General features: G+C 47.0%; 1 long non-coding RNA gene across 1 annotated transcript in view; it reads left to right on the top strand.

The window, feature by feature from the left end:
- The first annotated feature begins 15,413 nt into the window (after positions 1–15,413).
- The window catches only part of LOC144753866 (uncharacterized), a 200,653-nt gene continuing 198,982 nt past the window's right edge, over positions 15,414–17,084 (top strand). The window contains exon 1 of the long non-coding RNA XR_013594574.1: positions 15,414–15,611. This is a non-coding gene — a long non-coding RNA (uncharacterized LOC144753866). The remainder of the gene's footprint in view (positions 15,612–17,084) is intronic.

Genomic DNA, 17,084 nt, shown 5'->3' with positions numbered 1-17,084 from the left:
TAAAACCCCGTGAAGGGATGTGTAGGGGGAGGCAAGGTAGAGCAAAACATCGTCTGTATATAGCGATATCCTGTCATCATGTCCCTCTGCACATTTCAGCCCTCTCACCATGACGTCTTGTCTGAACCACGAGGCCAGCGGCTCCAGCATCAGAGAGAAGATTAGGGGGGAGAGAGGGCAGCCCTGTCGAGTGCCCCTTTTCAGTGGGAAAGATCGGGATGGATAATAATTTATACGAACCTGTGCCCAAATGCCTGTGTATAATAATCTCACCCAGCCCATGAATTTGGAACCAAAGCCCATACGCCTCAATACTTCGAATGAATACGGCTATTCGATGGAGTCGAATGCCATCGAGGCGTCCAGGAAGAGGACCACTGCGTCTTCTTCGATAAACTCCCGGCGCGCTAGAACATTGTGGAGGCGTCTGAAGTTAAGTGCCGTATTCCTCCCAGGTATGAAGCCAGATTGATCTGGGTGAACCAGCGAGGATATGAACATTACCAGGTGTAGGGCGAGGACTTTTGCTAGGATCTTCGTTCCGCATTAATTAGGGAGATTGGACGGTAGGAGCTGCCGGTGTCAGCAGGCTTACCCGGCTTTCTGATCACCACAATAGAGGCTAGTCGCTGGTCCTCTGATAGGAGACCCTTCTCATAGCTCTCTTCGAACATGGCCCGCAAATGGGGTGTCACCTGGGTGGCTGCTAATTTTAGAAATTCTATGGGGATCCGGTTGGGCCCCATCGCCTTACCTGACTGAATTTTGCTCATGGCTTGTTGACTTTCACGGTCTGTCAAGTCGTCGTCTAGTGCATTTCAATCGCTGTCAGACAGTATCGGGATGTCACTATCCTCAAGGAGTTGGCAGGAGTCCTCCATTGTGTATGGAGTGGATGGGGTGTGGATGGTGGTCCACGAATGCATTGGCAATTTCCTTTGGGTGTGTAATGTGCGACCCATCTCTAAGAGTCAACTGAGGTACCCACCTCTCACCTTGTTCCCTCTTCTCCAACCACGCTAATAGTTTCCCCGCCCTGTCTCCTAGTTCGTACAGTCTATGTGCTGTATGGAGAAGTTTAGCCTGTATCCTTTCCCCAACCAGGATCTTATATTCCTCCTGTTTGAGCATCAAGCGGTGTCTAGCGTCCTCCGATGGCGCAGTGTTATAGTCTTCTTCTAATTGTTGAAGTTCGCCCTCTACCTGGACCAGATGTTGTTGTCTTTTTTTGATATACCCTACCTTAAGAGCCAGGGCTTGACCCTTCACCACCACTGTGAAGGCCTCCCATATTGTCTGCGCTGAGTCCACCGATCCTACATTTTCTTTAAAGTAATTATTGGTTTGTTCAAGTAGTTCCTTTTTGATATTGGGGTTCGTCAGCAACCAGGGGCTAAGATTTAGTGTGGTTCGTGGTTGCCACTCAAAAAGTTTGAGTTCCAATTTCACTGGGGAGTGTTCTGAGATGCCCCTCGGGAGTGCTCGGGGTTACGAAATTGTCCAATGGACCCTGAATGTGTTAGGAAATAGTCAATGCGGGAGGAGCTTTTGTGGGCATTAGAGTAATAGGTATACTGGACTCCGTCCGACTGCAGTGTACGCCAAATGTCTACGAGACCCAGGGCCGTGGTGAACTCTGTCATAAGTGTGTGTGGTCGGGACATCTACAGGGGTGGAAGTCTATCCCTACTATCGTCCATAGTCATTTTGAAGTTTCCCCCATTATCAGCATGCCTATGGGAAGGTCCGCCAGTATCCTCCCCAGGTTCACAAGTGCTTATTTACCCATTGCCGGGGGAGGTACACTGAGACCACATTTAGTACCCTTCCTTCCCATTGCATCTCTGCCACTGCAAACCTGCCCCGCGGATCTGCCCATGAGCGTTTCAATGTGAGTGCCACATTCTTTTTGACCAGGATACCGGTGCCCCGGGATCCTGAGGTGAAGTTGGCATGCACCAACAGCTTATATCCCCATCGTGTAAGGGCTTTGCATTTATTACCCACCATATGTGTCTCCTGGAGTTTCACCAGATCGGGGGCCTGTCTTTTTAAGTATTGCTGCACTATAACCCTCTTGATTTTGTACCCCATTCACATTTCACGTTATCACTGAGAGTGACGTGTCCATGTTAACCCCTGCCATCAAATGTCAGTATCCATGGACCTAAGTATTCCCTGGTCCTTCGGGGCATGATAGCTGCTATTTGAAAGCTGATTTTCTCCCGCATATCCTTGCCCAAACTGATGCGCACTTCCGCCGCTACCCAGATTACTGCCACCTCCCCGTTAATATGACTGTCCAAAGTGAACGTGAAATATGCTCTTAATCAACCTGTGACTTGTAAACAAAAACAATCAAAACTCCCCAGACACCCCACCTCAAACTTCCCTTCCTGCCCCCCTGACAGTGGATTTAGAACTACCCAATCCCAAACTAGGCAGACTGCCTCTTTCCCCCCAAAGTTCTCATGGGTGATGACTGACAGCTCTCACTCCCTCGCCTTTGTCGGATTGATCGTGTTATTCAGTGTAATGTCCGAGGCCTGAGCTATTGTCACTTCCCTGTCCCTTTGCTAGGTAAAGAGTTCAGATACGCCGCCCAATTTCTATGCCCACTTTGATCACTTATCTGGAAACAGTTCTGGTCCATCACGGACTAGGGCTCAGTCTGCTCCACTGCGTGTTGTCTCTCCCTTTTCAGCAGCAAATGGGCCTTCTTCCTGCTCGGGCGGGCACCCCTAAAATCCATCTTGCTCCAATTAAATCTGTCCTCAACCTTGCTGCTAGACTCATCTCTGATTGTAGAAAATTTGATCACATCTCCCCCGTCCTCAAAAATCTCAAGTGGCTCCCAATAGAAGGTAGATCAACCTACAAGATTGCCTGCTTCACTCACAAAACTCTCCACCAAAACACCCCTTCTTACCTTGCAACAAAACTACACAAAGCAGGCTGCTCTAGATCCCTGAGGAGCACAAACTCCCTTGTCCTCATCCCTCCTAGACTAAAATGTAAAAAAACACAATCCCGTGCATTCTCCGGCAACGCTCCTACTATCTGGAACTCTATCCCAAAAGATATCCGTTGCAACCCCTCCTACCCTCTCTTCAAGAAAGAACTAAAAATACTTCTTCTTAACAAATATTGGGGTATCTAATGTTTCTGACACTTTACATGATCAAAGTATTAGGATATCTTATGTAAATTGACTCCCTACCTGCTCACTCCCCTCTCCTCTACTATTCACCCATCCTAACTCCCCCTCTCTATACCCTCGTACTCTTACTCCCCCTCTCCTCACTCCCCTCTCCATCCTAACTTTCATTATCCTTTCCCATCCCAATCTCTATCTCTATTCTCCCTGCCCCTTTTAGACATGACGACAATCAGTATCATTTTGTAACTCGTTCTCCCTTAAATTTTTAATCTATTTCATTGTTTTGTTTTCTCATGCCTTGTAAAGCGCTCTGATACTCTCGGGTCCAGTAGCGCTATATAAAACCTTTGAAATAAATAAATAAATAAATAAATAAATAGAGCTGGGTGGGCGGGGTCCTCCGATCCGACACCTGCGTTGACCCCCAACTCTGCGCCACCCTTCCATCCAGTCCCAGGCCTCCTCCGGTGTAGAGGAAACCACGTCTTCCCCTCCAATTCCACACGTTGTTTCACAGGAAACAGCATTGCGTATTTCACTTCACGATCTCTGAGTTCTTTTTTCACAGCCATAAAACTACGTCTTTGCGCCTGAACCTTGGCTGTGTAATCCGGGAAGAAGGTGACCACACTGTTATCCATCTTAAGTGGAGGATTAGCTCTGGCCGTCTGCAGGATTGTGTCTCGATCTCTGTAATTGAAGTCCCGGGCAATTAGCGGACGTGCAGGTCCCTGGCCTAGGGCAACCTCCAGGGACCCGATGGGCTCTTTCAATGGAGAAGTAACCGGAAAGTCTTTTGGGTTGTAGGGGTTTTGTGATTAGATCTTCAACGTAGAGGTCGGCCGCAGGCCCCTCCGTGTGTTCCGGTACCCCCAAGATAGGAATGTTATTCCCCTGTGCCCGTCCTTCATAGTCGTCCTGCTGTTTTGCCATCGTGGCTTGCTGTTTTTGCAGTTCGCTGACTTGTTGTTGGAGCTGGGATGTGTCCACCTGCAGCACGGCCGTTGTGTCCCCCAGGTTTTTAACTTTATCATCCATTTTTCGAAAGTCTGCTTGGGTCAATGCGGGCTTCTAGGGAAGTGCGCACCCCCGAGATCGCTTCCATTATGTGATAGAGCGTGAGGTCTGCTTGGGGAGAAGAGCCATGTTTTCCATCCGGCGTTTCCATCTGCTCTTTGTCCCGCTCCTCTCCTGCCTTGTTCCAGGCAAATTTTGCACGTTTATTTTGAACTGACGAGTAGGTCCTCTTCCACTTGCCTTTTTGGACTGGGCATATAGTCCACTATCCAAGACCGGCCCCGGTAGTCCTCACTGTCTGCCCTGGGGAGAAGACAATCCCCTCGGCGGCCTGTTGGGTTTCCCAGGGATCAGCCCCTTGTGTTTGTCCGGGATTAGTAGAGGAGCACCACCGTAGTCTCCACCCGTCATCGACTGTCCCCAGTGGCTTGTGGGGTTCCTTATTGTGGCAATATTGGCTAGGGCCCCATGGCCCCTTCTGGCCTGAATCCGGGTCTCAGTGCTCACCGGGGCCACAACTCCTGCAACTGGACTTCAGTGGAGCCCGCTCTTCTCCAGGGGCGCCCGGTCCGTCCCACGACGTCCACCTCTTCCACAACTTTTAATGCAGCAGCCTGTGCAGTACCTGTAGTGCTTGCACAGGCCTGACGTCACTTGGTGAGGTGAATGCTCCTCCCTAGGGGCCCTCAGGCTGCCACCTGATGTAGCCTGCATGTATTCCTGAGACGGGCTGCCGTCTAGTGTGACCGATCTGTGGAAAGCAGGGGGGCGGGCGCCACCGAGGCCCTACGCTCCGCTCCCGCCGGGGCTTCGATTTTATTTCCAGCGGGCTGGGTATTCAGGTGCTGCACACACGCCCCGCACTCACCGCCTCTCTATCGTCCATGGCTTACACCACAGGAGTCGATCCACACTCCGCAGCTCCAGCCGACTATTAGGATTGTCTGGAAGTCCTCAATCCTTCAGGCTACAGTGTTCCCAGTCTGCCTTGGTCGCGACTACCACTCTGCCATTTAGGCACCCTAGGACTCTGCTGTACCTTAGTCTGGGTCTCCGAAGCGCAGGCACCTCTACCCCCCACCCCCCACACCCCCGTAGTCCGGGGTTGGCACACAATTTGTTACAGGATAATTATCGGATATATGGCGAGGGCCGAGGAGCCTCGCTAGAGAGCCGCCATTCAACTCTGCTGTTAGCTACGCCCCCTGGAGATGAGAGATTTCCTAAAGAGCTTATGTATAACACATTTAACCACAGACTGTACTGTCCAAGAGCTAACGGGTTAGTTGAGTGAACCAATAGGATGATCAAAGAACACTTACAATTAGCTACAATATAAGGAACATCTTTGGACAATTTGTTGCAAGACTCGTTGTGGTCTTATCACACTACTCCCAATCTGGTCACAGGAATCTCTCCTGTCACATTATTTAAAGGAAGAGTACCGAGTACCAACCTAAGGCCTAATTGGTTGGGAGGGCAACCTGTATGGGTCCAATGAGACAAAGTGGAGAAACAAATAGAAAAACACTAAGAAGACTATAGCAGGCACTACAATATGAAACAGAGAGCAATCAGAAGGGAGTGTAGGATTGAGGACAGGGTAATAGTACAACTCCCTAAATCCCCTAGTCTTAAGAATAGTTGTTACACTGAGCCCAAAAGAATTTCCCAAGTAAGGAAGAAGGTTGTGGTGCGAGACGATGGTAAAATGTGGAGCATGGACAGACTATCTAGGTGCCTCATTTCAGTCACTTCTGGGCAAAAGGAACCGTCAGGGTTCAGAGACACTGTTATAAGTGACGTGAACCCTAAACCCAAAAGAGACAGGGGAAAACCTGCATTGTTCAAGGATTCACCGCAGATTGAGTTACTGTTGAGTTCACTTCCTTTATTCTATCCCTTGTGTATTCTGGGAGTATTGTCAACCATCTGTTATTTCTTTATGAGACCATGTGGTGGTAATATATTACGAATGGTTCTACATGCAATTTCCTGTTCTGTTATATAGGGGGGACATGTGTTGTAACTATCCTCTTTACATGAAAAATGTATAACCTTTATTTATTTATTTGGGAGTTTTATAGAGCGCGAACAAGACCCTTGCGGATATCAGAGCGCTTTACAGTAAGTAAAGTTATTTATACATCAGTTACATGCAAGTCAAAGCTCGTATATAAAACATCTCATAAAAGCACAATAGTAAGGTACATCAAAAAACTATCCTGGTGAGTTAGGTAAAGGGTAGATATAATGTCTAGCAATCCTGGATGGTCCTTTCTCATAATAAGGATTAGTAGCGAGGGTACGTTTGTCCTCAAAATTTCTTTAGACCATGCTCAGGTGAATTTGGCCATGAGAATCGATTTTACTTCCTTTTTGAAGAATGCAGTAGGGGAGCTAAGTCTGATTTCTGGGGTTAAGGCATTCCAGATTCTGGGCGCCATCTCTGAGAAGGTTTAGTTCTATGTTTTCTTCTTGTTGAATCTTTGCGGTTTCAGTAATAGGTTTTCCGTACTTCTTGAGGATCTGATCCCACCAGAGATCGTCGGTTTCTGTGCCAGATAGCTGGGTGCCTTGTGATGCATGGCTTTATGCGTCATACATGCTATTTTCAAATGAATTCTGGCTTCCAGAGGAAGCCAATTCAAGGATTTTAGGTCCGGGTGGATGTGGGAACTTCTTTTAGAACCAGTGATGAGTCTCGCTGCAGCATTGATTGAAGCTCTTAGAGGTGCCGTTCTAGCTTAGGGCAGGCCACAAAGAGGGACACTTCCATACTCCACTCTAGGGATAACTAGGGCTTGTACTGCCTGCTTGAAGTCGTTGTCTGGCAGGAAAGGTTTCAGCTTCGTCAGTGTACTTATCTGGAAGTTTGCTCCTTTTGTTGCATTGCTGATGTGTTTTTGCATATTAAGGTTACTGTAAAGAGTTATTCCCAGTGATTTAACTGAATCCACGATGGTTGGTTGACCGTTGAGTGCCATAACATGTTTGATCCAGTCTTCCATTAAGGGGACATGGGCGGGTGGAGCATTTAGGAGGAATTCGGTTTTTAGGGCAATCAATTTGAGATGGTTTTTAGCCAGCCATGTCTGGGTATTCCCAAGCGTTATGTTAAACAATTTGATATCTTCTAGGTATAGTTGTGTGTCGTCAGCGTACATGTGATATTGCACGTTAGACGCATGTAGAATTTTGGTGAGTGGTTCCATGAAAAGATTGAACAGTGTTGGGGATAGTGAGGACCCTTGCGGGACTCCCAAGGTTAGTGGGACGGGTTTGGACAGGGAGTTGTTGACCTTGAATTGTTGTGTCCGGTTTTAGAGGAATGAGGTAAACCAGTTTAGCACTGACCCTGATAATCCCATTCTGTGTTTCAGAAGATCTATCAGGTTCTCATGTTTGACCGTATCAAAGGCTAAGGAGAGGCCTAGCAGGATGAGTAGGCAGGCTCCATTCTGATCAAGGATTTGTAGAGCGTCGTCAATTGTATATGTCATGGCTGATTCAGTGCTGTGACCTGCTCAGAAACCTGATTGGTATTTGTTAAGAAGGTCAAAGTGATCAATATGCCTTATCAGCTGGAGGTGTACAGATTTTCCAATAGTTTGGCCAAGGTAGGAATAATGGAAATAGGGCGATAGTTGTTTAGGTCCATAGGGTCAGGCGTGGGTTTCTTTAGAATGGTTGATACCTGTCCGGCTTTGAGGGTGTCAGGGATGCAACCTTGTTGTAGTGAGCTGTTTATGATCTTGGTCCAGAGAGGTAGAAGCAGTGGAGTTAAGTCTTTAACAGCGTTTGCGGAGAGAGGATTGGTGAAGTGATTGGCAGGATTCAGGGCACTAAGCATTTTGCATATAGCTTCTTCACTGTAAATAGCAAAGGATGACCAAGCTGCGTAATTTTTTACGTCAAACTTTGATGGGATTTTGTGTGGTGCAATTGGAAGTAATGGGGAGGTTTTCAAATGAGTGTGAGATTAGATCATTGAGGAGGTCCTTCTTGATGCTGTCAGTCTTCTGAGCAAAGAAGGCAGCAAATTCTTCACGATTGGGTTGTGGGCATGCTATGTCTTGCGGACTTTGAGGTGCATCCTTAGATTGAGTTTTGATTAATTCAAAAAGTTTTTTAGGACGATTTTTTGCTTGGTCTAGTCGGTAGCTGAAGAAGTCTGCTTTTGTGCGCTTGATCTTTCTGTAATATGCATGTCTCTTCTTCCTTAGAATCTTGAGGTGACTGGCGGATGGAACTGATCTCCATGTGCGTTCAGAAGTTCTGAGAAATGGTCTATCCTCGTTGAGTATTCCATTGTACCAGGGCTTAGAATCTTTTATGGAGACTCTCTTTAGTTGAAGGGGGCTACCTCATTTAGTATCAAGTTGATGGATTTGAGGTAGTGATTGGTGATGTCATGGACTTCGGAGATCCCTGCAGGGGGCAGAATTAGGTTGTAGCTGGAAGATGGTAATATGTTAGGGTTGATTTTTTTCAGGTTTCTTTTCCATACTTTTGGTCTTGTGTATTGAACCGAGTTAAGTTTCACTGTTTCCTTGATAAAGAAGGTGATAATATGATGGTCTGACCAGCCGCAGGGTTGGATCGACTCTAACTGAATGGAATCTTTTTTAGAGATTATTATATCTAGGAATGAACCTTTATAGTGTGTAGGGCTGTTAAAAATTTGGGTGTGGTCTAGGTCATCGAGGTAGTATTTGAGACTATTGACCACTGCATCATTGTGGTCGTTCCAGTGGAGATTGAAGCCTCCAAGGAATATTTGGGTATTTTGATGACCAGTGTTAGATGAGACCATATCCATGAAGTGTTCGGTGAAGGTGAGGTTGCCACCTGGTGGATGATGGAGGGTGTGTAAAGAGCATACTGGTTTGCCATTACTGGTGATGTTGAGGCCTATGTATTCGCAAGAAGGGAATACAGGGGATATGGATCTGTTTACTGAGATATTGCTACAGTGTATGCAGGCAATACCTCCCCCTGTCTTATCAATTCTGTCCAGTCTGATGTCGTAGTTTGGGGGTACTAGTATGTCAATGATTGGTGTGGAGGATTCCTTTAGCCAAGTTTTGGTTAACATTATCAGGTCCTGTTCTTGTGTGAGAATGAGGTCAGCTATGTCCGCTGCGTGTCTTGAGGAAGATCTACAGTTTAGGAGTATGCATTTAAGACGGGGCGTGATGAGGGATGAAGTAGGTTCCTGAATGAGGGGGCTCTTCTTAGGTTGTTGTCAATGACGCCTCTAGTGTTGTGTTTAGTGGTCCTGTGAGGGTTGGGGGGATAGTTGGGATTGTCGTTATACTGGGAGTGAGAGGGTTTGTGAGAGAGGGTTCATATGACTGTAATAGAGAAAGTAAATCGCTCTCCGAAAGCAGATTGGTGCTACGGATTGGGCGGATTGATTTATTACGAAAGGGAACTGATTTCCAGCTGGGTAGCACACGTTTCCAAGTGACTATTAGGTGGTGTAGGTGCCTGCTACATTTAGACTGTCTTGTAGCTCTGGTGAACCACGGTTGTCTCAATATCACCTCATTAAATGCTTTAAGTTCTTTTTTGATTTGACGTAATGAGATCATGATCTCATCAAGTCTGGGGTCTGGTAAGGGTATGAGTAGGGTTGGAGGCTGTGTTGTGGATGTGGATGGCTGCGTTGTGGTCTGGTCAAGTCTGGGGTCTGGTGCAGGTATGAGTAGGGTTGGAGGCTGTGTTATGGATGTGGATGGCTGAGTTGGGGGTGTGGGAAGAGTACTTGGATCCAATGTGTGATCAGATGGCGGCGTGTCTTCTATGTGGTAATAGAGTGTCCTATTATGTTCCATCACCTGAACTAGGGGGGTGGGCTGGAATGGGGGCTGTACGTGCGAGGAGTATCAGTGTGTAACAAGGATGAGGTAGCGGGAGTGTTGGTTTTGAAAGGGAAGATGTTAGCAAGGGGGGAGCTGTGATCATAAACGGAAGGGATTCAATATCTGTTGGGGGTGCGTATGCTGCCGCAATCGTGCGGGGTGAGTGTTTTATGTGTGGGTCAGGTGGCGCGGGGAACTTGGTAGTGGATACTAGTCTGTTGTAGTGTGTGAGTCTGAGAGGGATATACATTCTGGTGTGGTGGGGATAGAGGAGAGTATTGTAGGTGATCCAAGCAGGGAGGGGATAGTGGCATGTGTCTCAAATGTGAATAATGGTTGGTGTAGTAGAGGAACGTGATTAGTGGGAGGGTTTGGTGAAGTGAAGTGATGTTTGTTGGTGTAGGGGGTAGTCTGGGTGGAGGTAGCGTTTGACTCGGATGTAGGTACTGGTCGGAATAATAGTGGGGCGTGGTTGTCAGAAGGGATTGGCGATGTGATATATTGTGTACTGGTGGTGGGAGTAGCCTGGGTGGAGTTTCCCTTTTTATTACCTCTCCCCTGCCCCTTGGTGCCATCTTTTCCTTTCCTCCCCTGTTTCCCCGATGTTGTATTAGTAATGGTATGTGCAAGCATCTGCCCTGGAATGTTGGGTTTAGAATGCTGGCATTGAGTGAGGCGACTTGGAGGTGTAAGCGTCGCTCATCTTCTTTCCAACAGTACTCAACCAACTAGTTTACTTTGCTTGCAATACTTTGAGCTGTAACTCTGAGACATGCATTTTTTTTATTTCTACGTAGTTTGCATTTCATTAGATGCTTGTGTTTACACGTCTACTTTTTTCTCGAGAGTTGGGCCATGAAGCGCATGTTGTAGATCATGTGAATAAAAATATGCAAAGTAGGACTCCCTCTTTGTAACGCTGGGCTTTGTGCCCTTCTCTGTATATTAGACAAATTCTGTTACTACCAACACTTTCCTCTCCCATCAGGCACTTTGGTTCCCGCCACCCTGTAGACCGCCGCCGCCGCCGCCACTCATCCATTCAGAAACACAGGAAAGCAGCGGTCTAACACACAGCTCCCAGGGACACAGGCAGCACCTCAGTTAACACAAGTTTTAAAACAAGAGTATGAGTCAAATTCAACACCCTACATTTGTACTTAACCCCTTCCATGCTGGGCCGATTCCGCCGCTGTGCAGTAAACAAAAGAACAGGGCGGGGCCGTGACGAACCCCAGCCGTCATCAGCACACGAGCACCGTGGAGCGTGACGGCTGGGGTTCGTCATCAGCATGGAAGGGGTTAAACCCATGCAGGATAGATAAAGCACTCCCCTATTTAAATTAAATGCGCGGACATGCAGAGCCATAGGTATGACGCACACGCAGGTATTTTATTGTAGTTACATTGTTCAAATATTGATGGCATGCTTTCACTGCTTTTAGAACGCGACACCAACAATGGGTTCATTAATTATGTATGTTCTTTGCAAACACTCATTACATTTGATCTTTTATTCAACCTTATTTAATTGGCAATTGTATAACAGTACTGGTACCCCACAGAAGGTTATCATCCAGGTTGTGTTAGTTCACCCCCTCTCCTAGCTCCCCTCTCTCCCTCAAATAGCCCCCACCGCCACACCTACTCAATTATAAACGGCGGCTTCCTTATGGTTCAATTTACTGCTGCAAACGGTATCCGCAAGAGCACTTGTCCAGACATATGGTGAGGATAAATTCATGACAATAAAGTCATAAACCATTAAACAGCCTGCCAAGAGAAACACACATTGTGTGATTATGGTATCTGACCAGGGTCAGCGTAGGGAGGCCTTGGCCCATTAGTCGCTTCTTGGTCTTTAGGCAATGGTTACATTTAGCAATGTGGAGGCATTTTTGGATGAAAATAACAATTGAATAACGTTCCTTCCTGAATGACCAGCGGATGGTGGCCCAATCATAGGCGCTGTGCTAACTGTTCATTCTATCAAGGGTTTGGTGTTTGAAAATTCATAGGCCAAGTGGACGCACTGCGCCTGTATCAGTGTGCGCTGCAGTAGCTGTCAGTCACGAGCAGTGACGGCACGCAGAGGTAAGGCTGTGGGGCGGGTAGGGGGTAGTGGAGTCCGACGGCAAAGGTGAAAGTAAATAAATAAATAAATGAAACCACTTACCTTGCGCTCGCCGTATCTGTTGTGGGTTTTATTTTCAAGCAATGCATTGCTTCAGTAGCAAAAAATATTGCCTCTCTCAATAAACAAGTCATGATACTTTAACAGAGTACACAACTGCTTACCAAGCTACAACTTACAATAAAAAGCAGATAATTATTAATCAAATAGGCAATACCTATTTCATTTACCATTGCTTTTTTACTATTTATTATAACCGCAAACATTGCCTGCAGCAAGCTCAAATCCATGCAGCCTCCCTTACCTTGCAAAAGAAGTATGCAGCATCTCTTAAGAAATTCAAACCTTCTCCAATTTGCAAATGTGGGCTACTTTTATTAACTATCAGATTCACTAAGGGGCCCACTTTTATTTTGGTCCTGATGCATGGGCGTCATTTAGGGGTCGCAGCTGTGGCCCCTCGCTTTCCCCTTGTGACCACTGGGACTGCCATTGCTATCCGTGACCTCAAAGGTGGCAAAATTAGTGCCTTAAACACATGGGTAGCTTGTCCTAAGGGACGTTGTTTAGGGCTCCACTTCCCTAGTTTTTTATTACACAAATAGTGAATAATATTATTTACTATTAGTGGAATAAAAATGGAGTACAATTAGCTGGAATATGACACTATGTGGCAGCTAAGGTAATTAAGAATGCTTTAAATGTGTTTTGTATGTGTGCTGGCCGGTGAGATTGTGTTTATGTGAGAGAGAGTGGGTGAATGTGTGTGTATGTGTCAGCATGTGTGAGTGAGTCAAACTAAATGTTAAATGGCATGTGGTGTCATAGTTCCATTATCGGCGCAAGATGATCCCCACCCGCACCAAAGTAGAAAAGGCATGCATAAATAAATACACAACACAACTTTTTTGTTTGGAGAAAATATGGCTACAGGTTTATTACATACAACAGTATGCAAATTATGGTGGGTTATTTTACGGGCGATCCAAGGGCAGGTAGCCTAACTAATCTATGCTACCCTGCCCGCCTGATGAGCCAACCACTGTGGAACCCAATCAGCGCTACCCTTATAGGGGTGATCCCCTTTACTGGCTCACGTGACAAATTGGTCCCTTATTACTCACGCCCCTTTCAGGGTGGAGCGTAGCAAGGCAAGCCCCCGGTTGTTCAGGCCCACAACCGCCCGAAGGACTAACGGGGCACCAACGTCATTGTTCCAGGACCCTCCCCTGAGGCTCATAGGATTTGGCTCTGGCACCCGTATTGTGCTCTTGCAGAGGTATCCTTCTGTACCCAGACTGCTTCCAGATCGCCCTGTAACTCCGCCTGCAACGACAAAGAAAACATTACAACATCCTCAAACTTCCCTTGCCTGCCCCATGCCGGGTACATGGTAGGGTGGGAGACGGCGTGTCGGGCAGCAAAGAGGCCCAACAATGGCGGGGGGAGGCCTAAATACCCCTCCCCATCCCCCGGCGCACCCGACATGACGTGTCCAGCGCACCCTGAAAGGGGACTCCTCTTGAAGTCCCGCAGAAACGAGTGGGGAGGCGCCTAAATGCCACTAAAGGAGGGCCGCCCTCCCCTGAGGCTCCTGGGATTTGGCTCTGGCACCCTTATTGTGCTCTTGCAGAGGTATCCTTCTGTACCCAGACTGCTTCCAGATCGCCTTGTAACTCCGCCACAGCTCTGGAGGCAGCCCCCGTCGCCTACCGCAAACATTGCCTGCAGCAAGCTCAAGTCCATGCAGCCTCCCTTAACTTGCAAAAGAAGTATGCAGCATCTCTTTAGAAGTTCAAACCTTCTCCAATTTGCAAATGTGGGCCACTTTTATTAAATATCAGATTCACTAAGGGGCCCAATTTTATTTTGGTCCCGATGCATGGGCGTCATTTAGGGGTCACAGCTGTGACCCCTGGCTTTCCCCTTGTGACCACTGGGACTGCCTTTGCTACCCGTGACCTCAGAGGTGGCAAAATTAGTGCCTGGAACACATGGGTAGCTTGTCCTAATGGACGTTGGTTAGGGATCCACTTCCCTAGTTTTCCGTTTTTTATTACACAAATAGTGAATAATATTATTTACTATTAGTGGAATAAAAATGGAGTACAATTAGCTGGAATATGACACTATGTGGCAGCTAAGGTAATTAAGAATGCTTTTAAATGTGTTTTGTATGTGGGCTGACTGGTGAGAGTGTGTTTATGTGAGAGAGAGTGGGTGAATGTGTGTGTATGTGTCAGCATGTGTGAGTGAGTCGAAGTAAATGTCAAATGGCATGTGATGTGATTTCCACTACCCCAGGGATTTTGGTGAATTGACGCCCATGTCCCTGGGTCTATTTTCTGCCGCAGTATAACCATGGGTTTCTGCAGACCGTGGAGTGCTACTATGCTTCATGTTGCATAGTAACGCTAGGAATGGCGTCTGTAGAAATGATTTTGGGGACGTCGCACAATATGCCACTGATTAAACTGGCAGGGTGACCTGCAAAGGGGAGTGGTGAAGAGTGTGTACGCGTACATGTCTATGTGTGTGTGTGTGTGTGTATGTAGTAATATATGTGTATGTGTGTATATATGTGTTTCCGTAAAATGTTTAAATATGGCTTTGTTTGCATTTGCGGGGGTTGGATGTGGAACATGCGGTGACTCTTTTTTTCCTGTGTCATCCACCAGTTTTGTTTTTGGGGCCAAAGGGGAGATGGGGGAGCAGAGCAAATAGACCGGGGGCACTGACCCCACCTGCCCCCCCTGTGGCTTAAGGGGAGAGGCTGTGACTTAATGGCTAGACGGCTAGATCGACCGACTTTGAAGTTGGGAACCAGGTTCCAGTCTGGCAGGAGGGTCAAACATCCTATGATGCTGGGCAAACCACTTAATCTCCCAGTGCTTAGAAAATAAATGAATTTGTCGTCTCAAACGAAACTGGTGCTCATGTAAAGCGCTCTAATACCTTCGGGTCATGTTCGCGCTATGTAAAACACCCACAAAAACAAACAAAAAAGAAGCCAGGAAGCACTCTTAAGATTCATACGATGCATTGTAAAACACCCAGGTGCTGACTGGTTGAGCCAGCCAGCCCTGTTCCAGTAGTTCAAGACTCAGTCACACCCAGGTTTATAGCTGTGAAGCCTGCAAAGATTGAAATCTGTCAGCAACTTGGATTGCTTAAGCATCCAAACTAAAGCAAGAACGCGTTCACCACATCCCAAAACACCCACGCCCATACACACAGGCAGCACTGTATGCAGGAACCGTGCTCTGTTTACATAAATGTGGCCTCTTTGACATCAGGACGCCTGGGCATGGTGAGCAGGACATTGTGGCGAGGATAGATTGGATCGTCAGAACAAGGAAACTGTCATGTTTGGCTTGTGGGTGACGAGAAGGCTTCTGTATAGAAGAAACTGCTTGCACTGTCAATCGGTCAGGTAAGCGCACGAATAAACTTGTCAGAGAGCAGATGTTAGTAACATAAATGTAAACTTTATGTAAACTGGAGGTTTTAATGAAGCTTTGACTTATCCACAGTGCCCTTCGGCTAGGTTCATGCTGTATGAACTCTGAACATGGTTTATTGAAATACTGTTAAATACGGGGCATTTATAAGGTTGGATATAGCCCAAGGACCAGTGGAGTGATGGACATAGGATGGGGATGCAGAGATGTGTGGTCCAGACGCAGCGATGGTGACTCAGACCTACGTTGGGAGATGGAGGTACATGCTGCAGGAACACTTCGCTCCACATGCTTCATACAGAGGCATGCATAGAGTAGGCGTAGATGGCATGGAAGGTCATTGTAGAGTTTAGGGAGAGGAGAAGGAAAATGTTAGCTCTTGTATCATTTGTTTGTTGCATCCCTGTATGTCAAGCCAGGCAGTAGCGTTGTCGCGAGTTGCCATTTGGCTACTGAAGGCGGTTGTCTTACTAGAGCAATAGCTAAGGCTCTGTTAATGATATTGATATTAATATGGAGAGAATTGGTAGAGCGCACTTATACCCGGAGGCGTCTTCATGCTGTCTGTAAACAATGAGAAAGATTGACTTAGTAAAAAGCCAAGTTTTAAAAGACTTTCTAAAAGCTAAGAGAGTGGTGTCTGATTTCAGATTTTGGGGAAAGCTGATCCATCTGATCAGTGCATCTGATGAAGTACCTGCCTCCCCAGGACATACACTTGTGGGGAGGAGCAACCAAATTTCTGGAGTGGCCAGAGCGTAGGATCTACCTGGAGAATACCATTTAAGGTTGTTCTTCAAGGAGTCAGGGCTGTAGGGCTTTGACTGCTATACAAAGGGCATTAAAGGCAATAAGCAGCTCAATTGTCAGCCAGTTTATCTTGCTTATGGCCTCGGATGCCGATTTGAATCTGGGAATGTTAAGGAGCAACCGTGCTGCAGTGTTCTACGTTGTCTGGAATCTATTCAGTGACCTCTTTTGAAGATTTGGGAAGAGTTCATTGCAGTAGTCGAATCTTGCCAGAACTAAGGCCACAGTCTTTAAGAAGTCAAAGAGGATAAGATAGGTGATTTTTAGGTCTCGCCATTCCATTCCGCAAGGAATGAATTGCGAGAATTATAGGGTTGCATCAGGAAAGCTAAACCAGCCGGCGGATTTCCACAAGTGCATGTGATCGTGAACGCGCATCCGCCTGCTGGTTTAGCTTTCCTGATGCAACTCTAACCGTCACTTCAAAGGGATCCGCTTCACCCCCTGCTGCACGCGCTTTCCATCCAGCGCGCGAAGCGCGTCCACACCAAAGCCATCTGTTGTTTCCCCCAGCGGGCTCGGCCTTACTTACTTCTCCTCCCCCCTAATTAACATCCCTCACGGCCGTGAACCAAAGGGATCACTTATAGAAGTGATCAGGCGAGTGCAGCATAGTTCGTTGGGTAACCATTTGC

This window comes from Lissotriton helveticus, chromosome 5_1, assembly GCF_964261635.1.
Source record: "Lissotriton helveticus chromosome 5_1, aLisHel1.1, whole genome shotgun sequence".
NCBI lineage: Eukaryota > Metazoa > Chordata > Amphibia > Caudata > Salamandridae > Lissotriton > Lissotriton helveticus.
This window is presented reverse-complemented; position numbering and strand designations above follow the sequence as displayed.